The sequence below is a fragment of the Loxodonta africana genome, chromosome 15 (assembly GCF_030014295.1).
Source record: "Loxodonta africana isolate mLoxAfr1 chromosome 15, mLoxAfr1.hap2, whole genome shotgun sequence".
Classification (NCBI taxonomy): Eukaryota; Metazoa; Chordata; class Mammalia; order Proboscidea; family Elephantidae; genus Loxodonta; species Loxodonta africana.
Genome location: NC_087356.1, coordinates 26,085,594 through 26,103,122, shown reverse-complemented (window position 1 = coordinate 26,103,122; position 17,529 = coordinate 26,085,594). Strand labels below are relative to the sequence as shown.

The following is a 17,529-nucleotide window of genomic DNA, read 5'->3' as shown; positions in this document are numbered from 1 at the left end:
TCAAAGTTTTAAAGATTATTAACATCAGAAAAGATCCTAGATCACTGCATGACATCTATTATTCTTAGTACTAAAATATAGTACCAATAGAATTTTTTCAGCCATACTCAAAAGCACTTACTTCCACTTTGGTGAGTGGCATCTGGGGTCTTAAACGTTAGCAAGCAGCCACCTAAGATGCACCAATTGGTCTCAACCCACCTGGAGCAAAGGAGAATGAAGAATACCAAAGATGCAAGGTAAATATGAGCCCAAGAGACAGAAAGGGTGACATAAACCAAGGACTACATCAGCCTGAGACCAGAAGAACTAGATGGTGCCCAGCTACCACCGATGACTGCCCTGACAGGCAACACAACAGAGTCTCCGATGGAGTGGGAGAACAGGGGGATGCAGAGCTCAAATTTCTTGTAAAGACTAGACTTAATGGTCTGAAACTAGAGGGACCCCAGAGGTCATGGTCCCTATTCCCTAGACCCTCTGTTAGCCCAAGACTGGAACCATTCCTGAAGCCAACTCTTCAGAAACTGGACTGGACTATAAGAGGGAAAATGATACCCCTGAGGACTGAGCTTCTTGGTGCGAGTAAACACCTGAGACTATGTGGGCAGCTCCTGTCTGGAGGCGAGATGAGAAGGCAGAGGGGGACAGGAGCTGTTTGAATGGTCACGGGAAATACAGGGTAGAGAGGAGGAGTGTGATGTCTCATTAGGGGGAGAGCAGCTAGCAGTACATAGCAAGGTGTGTGTAAATTTTTGCACAATTAAAGAAAAAAAGCGCTTATTTCTATATACCAAATGAGGAGTGTAAGTTAGGTTAAGAATGGAGGATTCCTTAAGACACAGCACAGCTGATGAGACAGAGAAGAAGTCTGATCATATAGGCCTGAGTTTGAATTCTACCATATTCACCATTTACTACAGATAACTTCAACAAGCTATTAACCTTCTGGGCATCAGTTTTCTCATGTGAAATGGGAAAAGTATCTACCTCTCTGAATTATTTTAAGAACTGAATTAGATGAAACATAAATAAGTACAGTCTTTGACCAAGGAGTGCTTAACGTTTCTTTCTCCCTTCCACTCTCCTTTGCTGAGCAGGGGCTTGGCAGGCAGCCAAGCCAAGCCATACTCTCGAGCATCAGTGCCTTTTAAATCTCTGCCTCTGCAAAGAAGAAAGTATTTAAATTTAGAAAAAAAAGGGAAAGAGGTAAGCAAAACAGAAATTGTAAGAAAAACACTTATATCCCTATTCATGGAAACCCTGGTGGCATCGTGGTTAAGTGTTACGGCTGCTAACCAAAAGGCCAGTTCAAATCCACCAGGTGCTCCTTGGGAACTCTATGGGGCAGTTCTACTCTGTCCTAGAGGGTCGCTATGAGTTGGAAACGACTGGATGGCAACGGGTTAGGTTATCCGTATTCATACAAAACACAATCTCTAGCTGAACGGATTCAAAAGAATGCAGTTAAATTTCTAGAGAACAAACCCTATCCTAGAAAAACCACAATGTTAATTGCTCTTCTGGTAAATGGAATCATGATAGTCAGTTGTAGAGGAATCCCGGCGGTCATGGTCCCCAAACCTTCTGTTGGCCCAGGACAGGAACCATTCCCGAAGACAACTCATTAGACATGGAAGGGACTGGACAATGGGTTGGAGAGAGATGCTGATGAAGAGTGAGCTACTTGGATCAGGTGGGCACATGAGACTATGTTGGCATCTCCTGTCTGGCGGGGAGATAGGAGGGTAGAGAGGGTTAGAAACTGGCAAAATTGTCACGAAAGGAGAGACTGGAAGGGCTGACTCATTAGGGTGGGAGTATGGAGTAAGGTGTATATAAGCTTATATGTGAGCTTATGACAGACTGACGATTTGTAAATGCTCACTTAAAGCTCAATAAAAATTATTAAAAAAAAAAAAAAACACCTAAAAGTGTAGAGACTGGGGTGGGGGGGTGGGACAAGCTCCCTCAATACACAATCGTATACTCCAATGTAAAGCTGTATCCTTTCTTTGGCTATTATGAACTAAAAATCTACAGTTATAGGGATTCATTACCTTTTCCTCTATTTTCTGCATGTTTGAAAATTCCATAATAAAAAAAATTTTAGGTGCCACGTACGATCTTTTTAACAGAAAACAAAGAGGAGGAAGAGAGTATAAAACCAACTTGGGTTATTGAAATTTTCATTCTTCGCAATCTAATCTAACATTACCACACCAAGATCTAACAAAAGCTAAAATTACCTAATTTGTTATGATTAACAAGTAATGTATGAATAAATTCAAGTTTAAGTCTAATATCTCATTGTAGTTATTCTCTATACCCTTCCTTCCCAACTGATTTTTTTTAATCGGCTATTAAAAACTTCATATTTCACTATCTGTCTCTGTTTCATTCTACCTTTCAGTGGAAAAAGTTAACTTGTGAGATAAAGTAAAATTAAGCAAAACAGAGTTATTGACAAGAATTCTCTGATTAAAATTTAGGTTATGCCACACCAAAATAAATAAATGAGCTCTCTGCCTTCGGAAAATGATACTGATACAACTGAAAGGTTGAAGGTTCAAGTCTATCCAGAGGTACCTCGGAAGAAAGGCCTGGTGATCTATTTCTGGGGGGAAAAATCTCCATAGAGCACACTTCTACTCTGACATACACGGGGTCACTGTGAGTCAGAATTGACTAGGCAGCAACTGATTTAAATTTGGTATTAACACCTGAAAAACAACAAAATTACAATACCCTTTTTTGCTTAGCCCCAGGAGCTCTGGTCTTGAAGTTTGCTCATCTAGAATTTACAGATGGCCAACTTCTGAAATCGTTAAACCTGGAAAAACTGACTTGAGATCTGAGTTCTTAATTATTAACTCTGAAAACAACCACGAATAATATTAAACCTTTAAAATAAATTCTAATTCTTGATTATATAATATATGCTTGTTACAGAAGCTAAAACAGCAGTAAGTGAAGTCCTTGCCAATAAAACCATCATCCAAAGTAAACTAGTATTTTGATACAGTTTCTCCTAGTTGTATGTGCTCGCATGCACATGTGTGGGGAGGAGACAAATATACCAAACTTTACTGTACGAAATCAGAACTGCATTACTTGCTATTTTCAACTGACGTTTTATTTTCCCATATTTAATATTCTTTAAAACAGGATATTTAATGGTCACAAAACATTCTGAACTCCTTAAGACTGGTTTATGATTTTGACATGTAATTTTGACACGTAGCAGTCCAAAACTCTGTCTTTTTAAGAACTAAAACATGCCACTCCAAAGTAAGAAATGCTCAATATAAATAAAAATTATTTTAGAAGCACCAGGTAGGAATTGACTGCTTGAGGCATAAAGAAATGGCTTAATGGATTCAGAAGATATCACCATTAGATCCCATGAGGTGTTTCTGAGACGTCCACTACTATGGACAGTCAAGAACTGCCTGTTATTTTGATGCACTCTTTCAGGAAGGAAGGGAACCCTTAATTTTTCCTTACAGGTATCAGCAGACCTGAAATCTCTCAACATTCAAAAGCATCATTAAAATTTAACCAGCCAGATCATAATTGCTCCATTAGATTCATAATGAAAAGGACTCTATCAAGCCTGGCACTTGGATCTGACAGCACTTCATGGTTTACAAAGCATTTTCATATTCATTATCTCATCTGAGTCACACGACAACCCTGGACTAAGGGAAGCCTTCCAACTTAACCAGCAAGTGGCAAGATCACAAGAACCTGTACCTCTCAGTGTTCTTTACATGTGTCAGCCTAGAGATGGAAATGCAAATTTATCTTGTATACTTTGTTTTTCTAATACAAAAAAATACAGATTTCATTTCTCCCACCCTTGTCAGAGAAAAAAAAGGAAAGAAAAACCACCTTAATTCTATGCAGAAAAGAAGAATTTTCAATAATCCTACCACAAAGAGAAAACCAGCATTAACATTTTTCTAGGTACATACCTATATACCTTACTTGGTGGTGTTCTGGTACCTGAAAATGCGGTTATTGCACAAGCCAGTTCATTCAACACTGAGTCCTACTGTACAGTCACAAAACACTAAGATGATTTTCTCTGCTTTCCTCAGTTTAACTAACAATCTGCTAATCGCTACCATGTAGACAGATCCACTTGGCAAACTCTTTTTCTAACATTAGTTTTGTCCTCTCATATCTTATAAAAGGTATGCAAGTCAAAATGTTGACGGTGTCACCAGTGTGGAGACAGCATCAAGCCGGAGAGTAAAACGCCAAAAATGTGGTGCCTTCAGGAAATGGTCAAAGAAACAAAGCAAATGTAAGCAATCAGAAACATGCTGCATTACAAAGAGCATCACAAACTTCACTGCGATCTGGAAGGAATGATAAGCATCATTTCATGAGATATAAACAAAATGCACAATCCCATGAAGACATCTCCATGAGGATCATGTAATCTCGTATGACAATGCTTTGGTATTATTTTTTCCAGGAAAACAACTTTTTTTGATAAACGTGTGAGTATACTCGTATAGGAAACCCTGGTGGTATAGTGGTTAAGCGCTACCGCTGCTAACGAAAAGGTCAGCAGTTCGAATCCACCAGGTGCTCCTTGGAAACCCTATGTGGCAGTCCTACTCCACCCTATACAGTCGCTATGAGATGGAATCGACTCGCTGGCAATGGGTTTTTTTTTTCCCCTCATATGTATCTTATTTCTTCTTTTAACAGCATGCACACCACATACATACTGGTGATCCAATTGAATCTGGAAATTACTGAACAATATCATTAACATCACATGCAAGCAAAATTTTGCTGAAGATCATTCAGAGCGGTTGCAGCAGTACATCAACAGGGAACTGACAGAAATTCAAGCCAGACTCAGAAGACTTGGAACTAGGGTTATTACTGCTGATGTCAGATGGATCCTAGCTCAAAGCAGAGAATACCAAAAAGATGCTCAGCTGTGTTTTACTGACTGTGCAAAGGCATTCGACTGTGTAGATCAGAACAAATTATGGATAACATTACAAAGAGTGGGAATTCCAGAACTCTTTAATTATTTTCATGAGGAACCTGTACATTGATCAAGAGACAGTTGTTCAAACAGAATAAGGGGATACTGCATGGTTTAAATTCAGGAAAGGTGTTATGTTGAGATTGCATCCTTTCACCGTACTTACTCCATCTGTACACTGAAAAAATAATCTGAGAAGCTGGACTATAGAAGAAAAACAGGCTATCAGGATTCGTGGGAGACTCATTAATAACCTGTATGATGCAGGTGACACAACCTTGCTTGCTGAAAGTGAAGAGGACTTGAAGCACTTACTGATGAAGATCAAAGACTACAGCCTTCAGTATGGATTACACCTCAACACAAAATTCCTCACAACTGGACCAATAAGCAACATCATGACAAGCAGAGAAAATAGTGAAGTTGTCAAGGATTTCATTTTATTGGATCCACAATCAACCCCCATGGAATCAGCAGTCAAGAAATCAAACCACCCACTGCACTAGGCAAATATGCTGCAAAAGACCTCTTTTAAGTATCAAAAAGCAAAGATGTCACCTTGAAGATTAAGGTGTGCGTGACACAAGCCATGGTGTTTTCAACAGCCTCATGCATGTGAAAGCTGGACAATGAATAAGGAAGACCAAAGAATTGACAACTTCGAATTGTGGCGTTGGAGAAGAATGTTGAATATACCATGGACTGCCAAAAGAATGGACAAATCTGTCTTGGAAGAAGTACAGCCAGAATGCTCCTTAGGAGCAAGGATAGCAAGACTACACCTCACATACTTTGGATACATTATTAGTAATGGATCAGTCCCTAGAGAAGGACATCATGCTTGGCAAAGTAGAGGGTCAGCGAAAAAGAGGAAGGCCCTCAAGGAGATAGACAGACATAGTAGATGCAACAATGGACTCACGCATAATGATTCTGAAGATGGCACCGGACTGGGCAGCATTTCATTCTGTTGTGCACAGGGTCACTATGAGTCAGAACCGACTCTACAGCATGTAACAACAAGAACACCAGTACATGAGTGCCCTGCCATCTCAATAAATAGTCAAAGAGAAACCACCTGATTCAAGCTGGAAGATTCAAGAAATCTTGCTGCAAATTTTTTTTTAACAAGAAATGAGAAAAAGTGGTAGATGTAGTATAAAACACAAATGCTGTGATAGCCATATTTACTGCTTTAGTGAGAAAGCACAAGCACTGAAACAAAATAAAGCCAACATAATAGAGGTAAGCAGGGTCAAGAGATAACTACAGTAAGAACTTTCAATGCCCAGTTCCAACTGTTTCTGAGGACTAACTGCATCCTTGACCCCCCTGCCATTCGGTTGTTCATGTCTTTCATGAACTGCATGGACTAAAAAATGTTCCCACTTGGCCTAAGGTAATTAAAGGTGGGTTTCCAAAGTCTGGTGATGCAGTGGTTAAGAGGTCGGCTGCTAATCAAAAGGTCAGCAGTTCAAATCCACCAGCCACCCCTTGAAAACCTTACGGGGCAGTTTTACTCTGTCCTACTTATCTGGTTGCTGATAGTTGGAACCAACTCAATGGAAATGGGTTTAGCTTTGTTTTTTTCCAAAGTCTTCAATTAAACATACCTAAAACAATCTGGCCAAATGCATCAGAAGTCTAAAGTACAAAAGGGCATATATAGTATGCCAACTTTTGTGTAAAAAAGAAAAAATAAGAAAAAAAAAAGTATATATACACATATAAAATCTGCTTATGGTTACAAAGAGTAACTGGAAGGATAAAGCTGAAAATAATGAGGCTGGTTACCTACAAGGGGTATTGGATACAAAGTATGCAAGAAATATAGGACATTTCACTAAGTACAATTCATTGCATAGTTTTGACTTTTGGAAACATACTAATTATCTGCCATTATGAAAAAAAATACAATAAAATCATCAAGGATGGGAAGGGGGGGATCTAAAACTGAAAGCAAACTGAATGAATTAAATCGATCGTATTCCAAATCTAAGTATCATAACCCACTGATGGGGAAAAAGAAAATTAATCCAAGTAATTTGTGAACACAATATGTGATTTATATACCTTCAGTCTTGGCTGGAGCTGGGGAAAGGGAGAGAACTGCAAACAAATTCTTTTTAGTAGGCTTGTTTTTTGCGGTGGTGTGGGCAATGGGCAAAGCAATTCTGAAACTACTTAAGATATGTTATCAATGCGTATGGGCTGAAATGTGTGAATGTTTTGATGATGTTAAGAACCAGGACTCTCACTATAGAAGAAAATACATACAAATATGAAGTAGGGGAAAGAAAGAATGGCAAACTATACACCACTGAAAAAACCAGGAGTCCATAAATCCATACCAATGAATGTAACAACAAAGAAGAAAGGAGAAAGGAGGGCTCTTGTAGAGTGCCGAGTACCACGGTATATGTAGAGTAACTCCTGGACTTAAAAACCATCATTTTGCCACCATCATAGTAAAGACTAGCTCCGGTATGAATCATTAAGTGGGTATTAAATCAAGGGGGAAATTTTGATGACAAGGACATTTGTATGGTCTTAAACTATCTCCCACAGATTGATTAAAAGGGAAAAAAGAGTATCGGACATGTTAACTAATATCACCAATGAGGAGTAGGTGGACATCATATACCTCCATACATGACATCACTTATGTGAGTTTTCTGGCCAGGAATGCATAATCTGAATCTAATCAAAAGGTCACATGAAATCCAAAGTGAGAAATGTTCTACCAAAAAAAAGCAGACTGTATTCTTCAAAAATGTCAACTTCACAGAAGATAAAGCCGTGGAAACATTCCAAATTAAGGAACAGTAAAAAGACATGACAATTAAAATTCAATATTGATTCCAGATGTACTGGGGGAAAAACTGCTATAAAGGACATTATCAGATCAACCAACAAAACTGGAATATGGACGGATGGTACATTAAATAAATTTTATCACTGTTAAATTTACTGAAGGTGATAACTGTACTACAGTAATGAAAGAGAAATATCCTATTCTGTGGAAACACATACTGAAGTATTTAGGGATAACGAACCCTGATCTATATAACTTACTTTCAAACAGTTTCAGAAAAAAACAACCGTGTGTGTTTATGTATAGAGGAAAAGTGGAAGAGGGAAAGTTGGAAGAGAAAGAGAATTCCCTTGCACCCAGAGCTTGAATTCATTCAAAACTAGTTAATGACCCAACATTTTATGGCCAACATTAAAGAGTTCTTATTTAACTCAATAATACACCAAGTCAAAAAGACTATAACCAAGTATGGCTAAGAGGCAAAGAATCTACACTATGATAAAGAGCATCAGCCCCGAACAAATCTTTGGATTTGGTTCTTCTCGTTCTCTGTATGTTTACTCCCTAACTATTGACTGTTAGTCAGCCTGTTATGCAATCCATAATAATCTGATCTTTGGGGAAATTTCCACTGATCTGAAGATACCCACCCTGTCGTCAGGAGAGCAGCCAGTGAATGACTTCATACAAAATTGGTTAACTCCCCTAAGTAAAATCTAGCACTATTAATTCAGCTTTAGAGAAGAAGTATAGGGTAGTGTTTTTATGAACTTAGACCATAGATTCAGTGCCTTAATTCTAGTCCTCCTGCTTGCTAACAATATAACCCTGAGCAAGCTGGTTAACCTGAGTTTTGCCATGTCAAAAATGGAGGCAAAAACAGTGTATCCACCTCAAAATGTTGTTACGAAGTTTAATTAAACTCCTAACACTCAAAAGAAGCTCAAAAAAAGGTAAGATATTAAACAAAATACTTTATTTAAAAATCTGGTAGGTGTTTATTCCTTTCATTAAGATGGGTAATTTCTGAAAATTACAAAATAGTATTAGAAACAGGAATTGTTTACTTCCAGCTCTTATAGTATTTCCTAAAAATGAGTACATTTTTAAATTCACATCAAACTCATGGATTCAGAAGATGTTGAAGAAGCAAAACATTACCAAAACAATGTATAAAAAAGACAAGTTTTTCTTCAACAAGTAAATTACAGGGGGAAAAAATGGTGGATGGGGAGCTTATAAATAGATTTGAGACATCAACCAATTGCAACATATAAACCTTACTTGGATCTTAGCTGCAACATATACATACATACATATACATACACACACACACACTTAATCATGTTATGCCATAACATAAATTTATGGCATAACATGATTAAATGTTTGTGTGTATGTGTACAGATACACATACACACTGACTTTTGAATACTGAATGAATATCTAATATTAAGGAATGATTATTAATTTTAGGTGTAATGTTTTTAAATATTTTAGGGAAAAATACTTAACTACGTATTGATGAAATGATATGACATAGGATTTGCTTAAAAATAATCGAATGGGTGAGAAGTAAAGACAAAACAAGACTGCCATCATTAGCTGGTAACTGTTGAAGTTTGATGATATGTATGTGGGAAAATCATTATATAATTCTGTTTTTGCATGTTTAGTATTTTCCATAATAAATTTTTTTTTAGAAAGAAATTCAAAAGAAAGTTGCAAACATTTCTCATTAACAGGGACAATGGGGAAATCAGTTGAAAGTTTAATAAAACAAAGACTGTGGAAATAAGGCAGGAAAAATGTATAAAAACTGGAAGAAGACTGGAACAGTAAATACATTTTGATATTTAGGAGGTCCTAAAGTTTGCAAGCAATACTCCAAAATTTATGTACTTTTATAGCTGTATCTCCTATGCTCCCCGAACTTTCTTTTCAATTCCAAAACTTTATTATTCCTGACCCTATGTGTTTTATTTCTATACCTCACTTTTTCCTCATTCTTCTTCCTTTCCATTATTTTCTCATCTTCCACGTACTTATTTTCCTTCCATTTTCAACTACAAAAGTTTAGACCAAATAAGTTGCAGCAAAGAAAGACTAAATAAACTTAGAAACAGTCTGGAGGATCTTTAAACCATCACGTTTCAACATTCATTACCTGCTTCCTTGCAAAACAGTCCAAACTACGTTACTGAGTACCCATACCAGAAGCACTGTTTAACTACATAAAGTGTTTTATTAAGAATTTGGACAGATTTATCCAAACCCTGACCATTCAAATCTATGACCGACCATTAAGGCAGAGTGGAAAGAGCATTATTTGAAGTCCAAGGTTCTGTGTTATTGCCTAGGCTCTGCCAACTAATAAGCTGAGTTCATTCACTCAACATCTGGGTATCTAATATCAGGAACTGGGGCAGACATAAAGATGAACCTAACAATCATATAAGCAAATAGTTACAACCTATTTTGATAAGTCCAATACGAAAGGTTATGTATAAAGTTTATAAAGGCACAAAACACATGAAAGTTAGATGATCTCGCAGTTCCAAAATTTTACTTAGTCTAAATTCCTTTGACTTTTTTCTTTTTTAATTAAAACAGGGTATCTACAGTTGCACTTTTTAATCAAAAGATGCTGCCTAAACACTTCAATAGTTCTAATAAAAATAGCAGCTAACATATATTAAACATCTACTCTGTGCCAAGGGCTAGGAGCTTTCCATACACTGTTTTGTTTATTTTTCACAACAATCCCAGGCCAGAAAGAAATTATCACCATATTACAGATAAACAAAAGTTCATAAGGCTAAAATAACTTACCCAAATTCACACACAGAGTTAAGAGGAAAAAAGGTTTTGAATCCAGATCTTCTGATTCCAAAGCCTAGTCTCTTTCCACTACACTATTTGTCTCTCATTTTCTTTCTCTACGTAAAAAAAAAAAAAAAAAAAAAATCCAGGGATCACCTTTTTAAGAGAACTAAAAAGAAAAACTCCTAAGACGTCCATGAAGTACAAACTGAGGACTGATTGTGAGAAGCCTTTTTTCAAACCAGAGCATCTGCTGTACACACCCTCCAGAACAAGATACAAGATTACAAAACTTAATACTCAGCATAATACATGTGTGACATGAGTAAATATACTCTGAAAACAAGCCAATAAGATTCTTTTATTTTTTTCAACTGTTTTATCTGTACCCCATTTGGCTTCAACACGAATGACCAAGGAGGGAATGCCCAAGCATATTTTAAGTGTTTTACACATTGGACCCCACAATAAATATTTAAAAATACACACTACTGAGTACAGTAATACAAAATAAAATGCATATGAAATGCTGTTAAAAAAAAAAAATCTTAAGATGAGTACAACACAGGCCAAGAATGTCCAATCATTACCAAAAATCTAAAGCTATTTTGAAGTGATGTAAATCATGCCTTTTTCTGTGAAAACGTCCTTAAATTCATCTTTTTTTTTTTTGCTAAACTTTTTCCCCAGGCTATCAATTTTAATTGCAATCTAAACCAGCAAACACAGCATCCCTGAAAATTAAAAGTTAACCCTTTGTAACAAGAGTAAAAAAAAATTTTGTGCACAATTCCATAGCTGGTTAAAAAAATAATTTGAATCAACATAAAGCGCTTGAGAACTCCTTCGGATTAAAGTTTTGTTTTTTTATTCAAATTTCGCCTCGGACAAATTTTAAGATTAAGAAAAATTATCTTGAGGCAGTCTTCACTGTCTAGTTCGAGTACAGATTTTGTAGTAACAAAAGCCACCCTCATTTAGCAATTGCCTCATACTACAAAACCTCTAACTGTTTCAAATGTCCTCAAAGATCCAAGTGTGTGGTATACATTTCCCCCTTTTAGGAGAACGGGGCCCAACCTAGGAATCAACATAAAAAAAACAACAAAATCACTAACGTTCCACATTCACGATTCGTGAGGAATTTGTAAATAAGTATCACAGCCATTTATGCCCTCTGTATCCCCCAGAGAGGTGCCATTTTCTTTGCTTTCATACCCGCACAACGCAGGCAGAGAACACCGACCCGCAAAAGCCGCCGCTGGATGGTAACATCCCCTCCTTCATCCCAACTCTCCCTTCCTCAGCCCCATATACAAACATGCTCTTCTCTCCATGCTTCTTGCACAACGTCGCTTGTAAAAAGGCTCAATTCAAGCCTCTCTTCAAGGCGCGATGGGAATGGTTACTCCCTTCTCCGTGCTTCCTCAGCACCGCTTCCTCCGACTGCCAGGCCTGGCGCGGCCTCGGCAGCCCTGCGCCGATGGGGAAGGGGCCGCTACGGCCTAGTGAAAGGGCTGTTCTCGTCCTTTGGCCCAAAGCAACGGCGTCAGGCGACTCTTCCTGAGACAGCTTCCTGGAAACGGTGCCCGACCCGGCCCTCCGGGGCAGTGAGGTGAATAAACGCGGCGGCCGGGCAGAAGAGCTTTCCTTCTCACCCCCAGGGCCCCCCGACCTCCTCCCGCGCTCCCCGTCTGCCCGCCGCCATTTTGTGCGCAGCCGCTGCGACACAGATACAATAGTCGGGCCGGATCTCACAGAAAAGGCTCAGGACCCCCACGCTACGGGCTCCCACCCTCTAGCCCTACTCCCCACAAAGCAGCAGTCATACCTATGGCCACCCGACTAACAGCCGAATCCCATATCTGCCCGGCAAAGTTTAACACTCAGCCTCCAGTCTCGACGACGAAGAAGCTACCGCCTCCAGAGAGCTTCACGCATGCGCGCTATGAAGCCTTTGCGAGCCCTCATCTACTCCCGGCGCCTGCGTGCCACCGGCACCGCACTCTCTACAAGGCACAAGGGGCCAAGAAGCTTAGTTCCGGAAGGGGTCGCCCCCGCGAGTGTGGCGTTCCAAGACGTCTACTGCAAAACTCAAGTACCGACAGCAATACAGTGTCTTTGCCTATCCTGTGCAAAATTATGCACATCTTTGAGACCTATATTAAGTGTGACCGCCTCCATTAAGTCTTCCCTGATCATTCTTGCCTTCAGTAACCAAAACCAAACCCGTTGCTGTCCAGTCGTTCAGATTCATGATGACCCCCATGTGTTACAGAGAACTGCTCCATAGGGTTTTCTTGGCTGTCACCTTTACAGAAACAGATCGCTAGGCCTTTTTTCTGTGGTGTCGCTAGGTGGATTTGAACTCTCAAACTTTTGGGTAGTTTAAAAAAAAAAAACAACGTTGCCCTTGAGTCATTCCAAGGCATACAGTAGAATTGCCGCATAGGGTTTCCAAGGAGTGGCTGGTGGAGTCTAACTGCTCACCTTTTGGTTAGCAGCCAGCTGTTAACCACTGCCCCCCAGCACAAGCAGTTTGTGCCACCCTGTGCCACCCAGGGACCTCTTGCCTTCAGTAACAACATTAAAATAGGTAATACCTGGTATTTGATACTAGGATGTTTTGTACATTTATTAAGATTTTGTTTCCTTTATCCTCTCACCTTTTACTTTTTCTTTTTTAATTTTTGCATTCCTATAGCAATGATTTGATACGTATCAGCCACTCAAAACATCAGGAAACTAGAATTCAATTAAAGCTTCTTGAGCTAAAAGCCCAACACTCTGAAAAACCTTTTATATGTCATTTCACATGGTTTGTGCTGGATTGCAGGAAAAAGATGAGGCAGTCCGATTCTGCAAAGATTACAGCCTTGGAGAGCCTATGGGGCAGTTCTACTCTGTCCTGTAGGGTTGCTATGGAACGGACTGGATGGCAGTGGGTTTGGTTTTTTTGAGTACTGGACTACTAACCTAAAGGTTGGTGTTAGTTAGCCAGTGCTGCCATAACAGAAATACCACCAGTGGATGACTTCAGCAAAGAGAAGTTTATTTTATCACAGTAAAGTAGGCTAAAAGTCCAAATTCAGAGCATCAGCTCCCGGGGAAGGCTTTCTCTCTCTGTCAGCTCTGGAGGAAGGAAGGTCCTTGTCCTCAATCTTCCCATGGTTGAGGAGGTTCTCAGGCGCAGGTGGTGGAATGAGGTCCCGGCTCTCTGCTTGGTTCCCTTTCCTATTATCTCTTGAGAGATAAAAGGTGGTGCAGGCCATACCCTAGGGAAACTCCCTTTACATTGGATCAGGGAGGTGACCTGAGTAAGGGTGGTGTTACAATCCCACCCTAATCTTCTCAACATAAAATTACAATCATAAAATGGAGGACAACCATGTAATACAGGGAATCATGGCACAACCATGTTGATACACACATTTTTGGGGGGACATCATTCAATCCATGACACATGGTTTGTGCTGGACTGCGGGAGAAAAATGAGGCAGTCTGATTCTGCAACAATTACAGCCTTGGAGACCTATGGGGCAGTTCTACTCTGTCCTGTAGGGTTGCTATGAGTTGGAATGGACTGGATGGCAATGGTTTTGGTTTTTTTGAGTACTAGACTACTAACCTAAAGGTTGGTAGTTTGAATCCATCCAGCAGTGCCATGGAAGAAAGGCTTGGGATCCAAAAAGATTACAGTCAAGAAAAACCCACGTAGAAGTTCTATTCTGTAACACATGGGGTCACCAGGAGTCAGAATCAACTAGATGGCAACAGGTACACCTGTGTGGTAGATATTTTTAATACTCATTTTACCAATGAAAAACCCTGTATTGAGAGAAGTTGAATAACTTAAGGTTATTCTATTGCACCAATACAAAAACTCAATCACTGGGCAAAATCTGGTCAAATTGACACAAATCACACTATCTACCCTGCACCTTACACATTGGTTTCACCCAGCACCCAAGCAGATGTGTTTCTTTTATTCACATTATAATAAGCATAGGAAAGGATGGGGGGAAAGTCTTTTTAAAAAATATACCTTATTAAATTTTTAATTAAAAATCTATTAAGTTCTCATATATAAAAATGGATTTATGGGCCCTCCAGTCTGTCTAACCAATGTATTTGTCTACCTATGGGTCAGTTCATTCATTAACTAATTAAATAAATATTACCTGAGGGCATATTCTGTGCCAGGGGTTTTGTTCTAGGCACCAGAGAACTAATGGCAAGCTAAAAGCACTAAGTCCTGCCTTCATGGCACATATAGCCTTAGTGAGGGAGACAGACAATAAACAAGTAAATATACAGTATGTCAGATGGTGATAAGTGCTATGGAGAAAAAATAAAGCAAGATTAGGACGCACGGCAGGCAGAGGTGAGGGAGGCCACAATTTGAAATCGGCTGGTCAAGTCCTTAAGACATCATGAAGAAAGCAGCATTTGAGCAGAAACCTGACTGAAGTGAGCAAATAAGTAGTAGAGATATCTGGCAGAAAGAGTGTTCCAGGCAGGGTAAACAGAAAATACAAAAGTTCTAAGGTGTAAGCCAGCTTGGTGTACTTGAGAAATAGCAAGAAGCCTGTCAAAGCCACAATAGCATGAGCAAGTGGGGACAGAGGAAATGAGGTGGAGGGGAATTGGGCATACTTACAGGCCATTTTAAGAGCTTTCATTGTTACAGCAAATAAGATAGGATAATTTTGAGCAAAGAACTGATGTAATTTGACTTATATCAAATACTTACTTTGTGCCACTATTCTAAGCATTGGAAGGCACATCAATGAACAAAAATCAAGTACCTGCCCTTACAGAGTTTATATTTTAGTGAAAATATTTTAGAGTTTACATTTAGTGGAAAGCTTACATTTTAGTGAAAATAATATGGTAACATAAAACGAAGAAAATAAAGCAGATAAAGAGAAAATGATGAAGCAGGGGCTGGAAAACACTTTTGATATGGTAGTCAGGGAAGTCCTCTCTCATCAGGTGACATTTGAGCAGAGATGTAAAGGAAGACGGGGGAAAAGCCATGCAGATACCCACAGGAAGAATTCTCCAACCAGAGGAAACATCAAGTGCAAAGATCCTGGGGTAGGAACAAGTTGGGTATTGGAGGAATAACAAGGAGGCCAGCTCAGCTGAGGTGGAATGATGGAGAAGAAGGACAACATGAGGATGGGGAAGTCATGAGGAACCAGATAATGCAGAGTCTTATAGGCATCTTAAGACAAAGGGTAATATTGAATGAAACACTGGGTTAGGAATCACAAGAGTTACCTTTCTAGCTCCTACTCTGATACTAACCTCACTGTACATACTTCGGTTTTCTTTCAAGTAAAGAGGAACGGGAAGAGGGCTAGACTATGTTGCCCAAAGATGTCTGTAAACTGGAAGATGCTTATCAATATTCATGGCATTCCTAAGAAAAAGATTGGTTATCTTTGGTCTACTATATTCATGCCACTCCAAGCTTTTATGCCTTCTAATCACCCTAGACCACTTCCAGAAATTTGTCAATATTCTTTTTTCCCCCTGTAGTAAATCTTTTTATCTTTTATTGATCATATATACAGCAAAACATACACCAATTCAATGGTCTGTCTCTACACAAACAATTCAGTGAAGTTGATTACATTCTTCAAGTTGTGTAACCATTCTCACCCTCCTTTTCTGAGTTGTTCCTCTCCCATTTGCATAAACTCACTGCCCCCTAAGGTTCCTATCTAATCTTCTGAGTTGCCACTGTCACTTTAATCCCATACAGACAGTTCTTAAAAGAGCATAGTGCTCAAGGCAGACATTTCTTACTAGTTAAGTTAAACCATTGTTTCATTTTAAGAAGATTTCAGGGGATATTTTTGGTTTAAGTTTTAAAGATTATCTCAGAGCAATAGTTTCAGTGGTTCATCCAGCCCCTATGGCTCCAGAAAGTCTAGAATCTATAAGAATTTTAAATTCCGTTCTGCATTTTCCCCTTTTTGATAGGATTCTTCTACAGCATCTTTGCTCAAAATATTCAGTAATGGTAGCCAGGCACCATCCAGTTCTTCTGGTCTTGTGGCAGAGGAGGCAGTTTTTCATGAAGGCAACACATTCCATACCCTCTGTCTTAGGCTAGGTTCTCTAGAGGAGCAAAACCAGTGAAGAATATATATATATGGATATATATATTCTTCAAGTCCATGGGTAAGCCATCAGGCTGCAGGCTTCTCCTGACTCGAGTGGTTGCAGGGGCTCATGAATCAAAAATCAGCAGGTTAAGCAGAAGGCTGCTGGCTCACAGAGTTGCGGTAGCTAGCAAATCCCAAGATCTACAAGTCAGGCAGCAGGCTATTGGCTCACATCCCAACGACAGGAAGTCAGAGGATGACTAGTTGGATGCAGGATCCAGAGAAAGCTTTGCCAGACATCCATATATATTGCCTACAGGACATATATATCCCCAAGGAAACTGATTGGCTTTCAACTGATTGGTTGCTCACATCAGATCACAAAATGGAGGATGATTACATATATCCGACAAACTACTGAGAATCATGGCCTAGCCAAGTTGACACATAACCTTAACCATCACATCCTCCTTTTCCTGACTCTCCTTCCTCTGCTGCTCCGGGTGAATACAGACCAGTTGTCAAGCCTTGGATGGTCACTTGCAAGCTTTTAAGACCCCGGGCACTACCAGTGCACTTGGAGATAGAACAGAAGTACTAAACATGTTAGTAGGCCAATTATCTCAGGAGTCCCATGAAACCATGACCCTAAACCTCCAAACCAAGGAACCAAATCCCATGAGGTATTTGACTGAACATAAGCAGCCTCAGCAGTTACTCTTATGTTGTTGTTGTTACAAGCATATCTATCACACAAC

At 39.3% G+C, this 17,529-nt stretch overlaps 1 protein-coding gene across 6 annotated transcripts in view; it reads right to left on the bottom strand.

Annotated features, from left to right (window-relative positions):
• The window catches only part of ZNF638 (zinc finger protein 638), a 91,023-nt gene extending 78,412 nt beyond the window's left edge, over positions 1-12,611 (bottom strand). For 5 of the 6 annotated variants that reach the window (XM_023552755.2, XM_010593642.2, XM_010593644.3 and 2 more), the window contains exon 1: positions 12,484-12,611. The gene's annotated coding sequence lies outside the window, so the exon portion shown is untranslated. Of the gene's footprint in view, positions 1-10,661; positions 10,769-12,483 lie in introns of those variants that run through there. The other variant, XM_064268703.1, reaches the window with a different exon arrangement.
• Between the last annotated feature and the right edge of the window lie 4,918 nt (positions 12,612-17,529).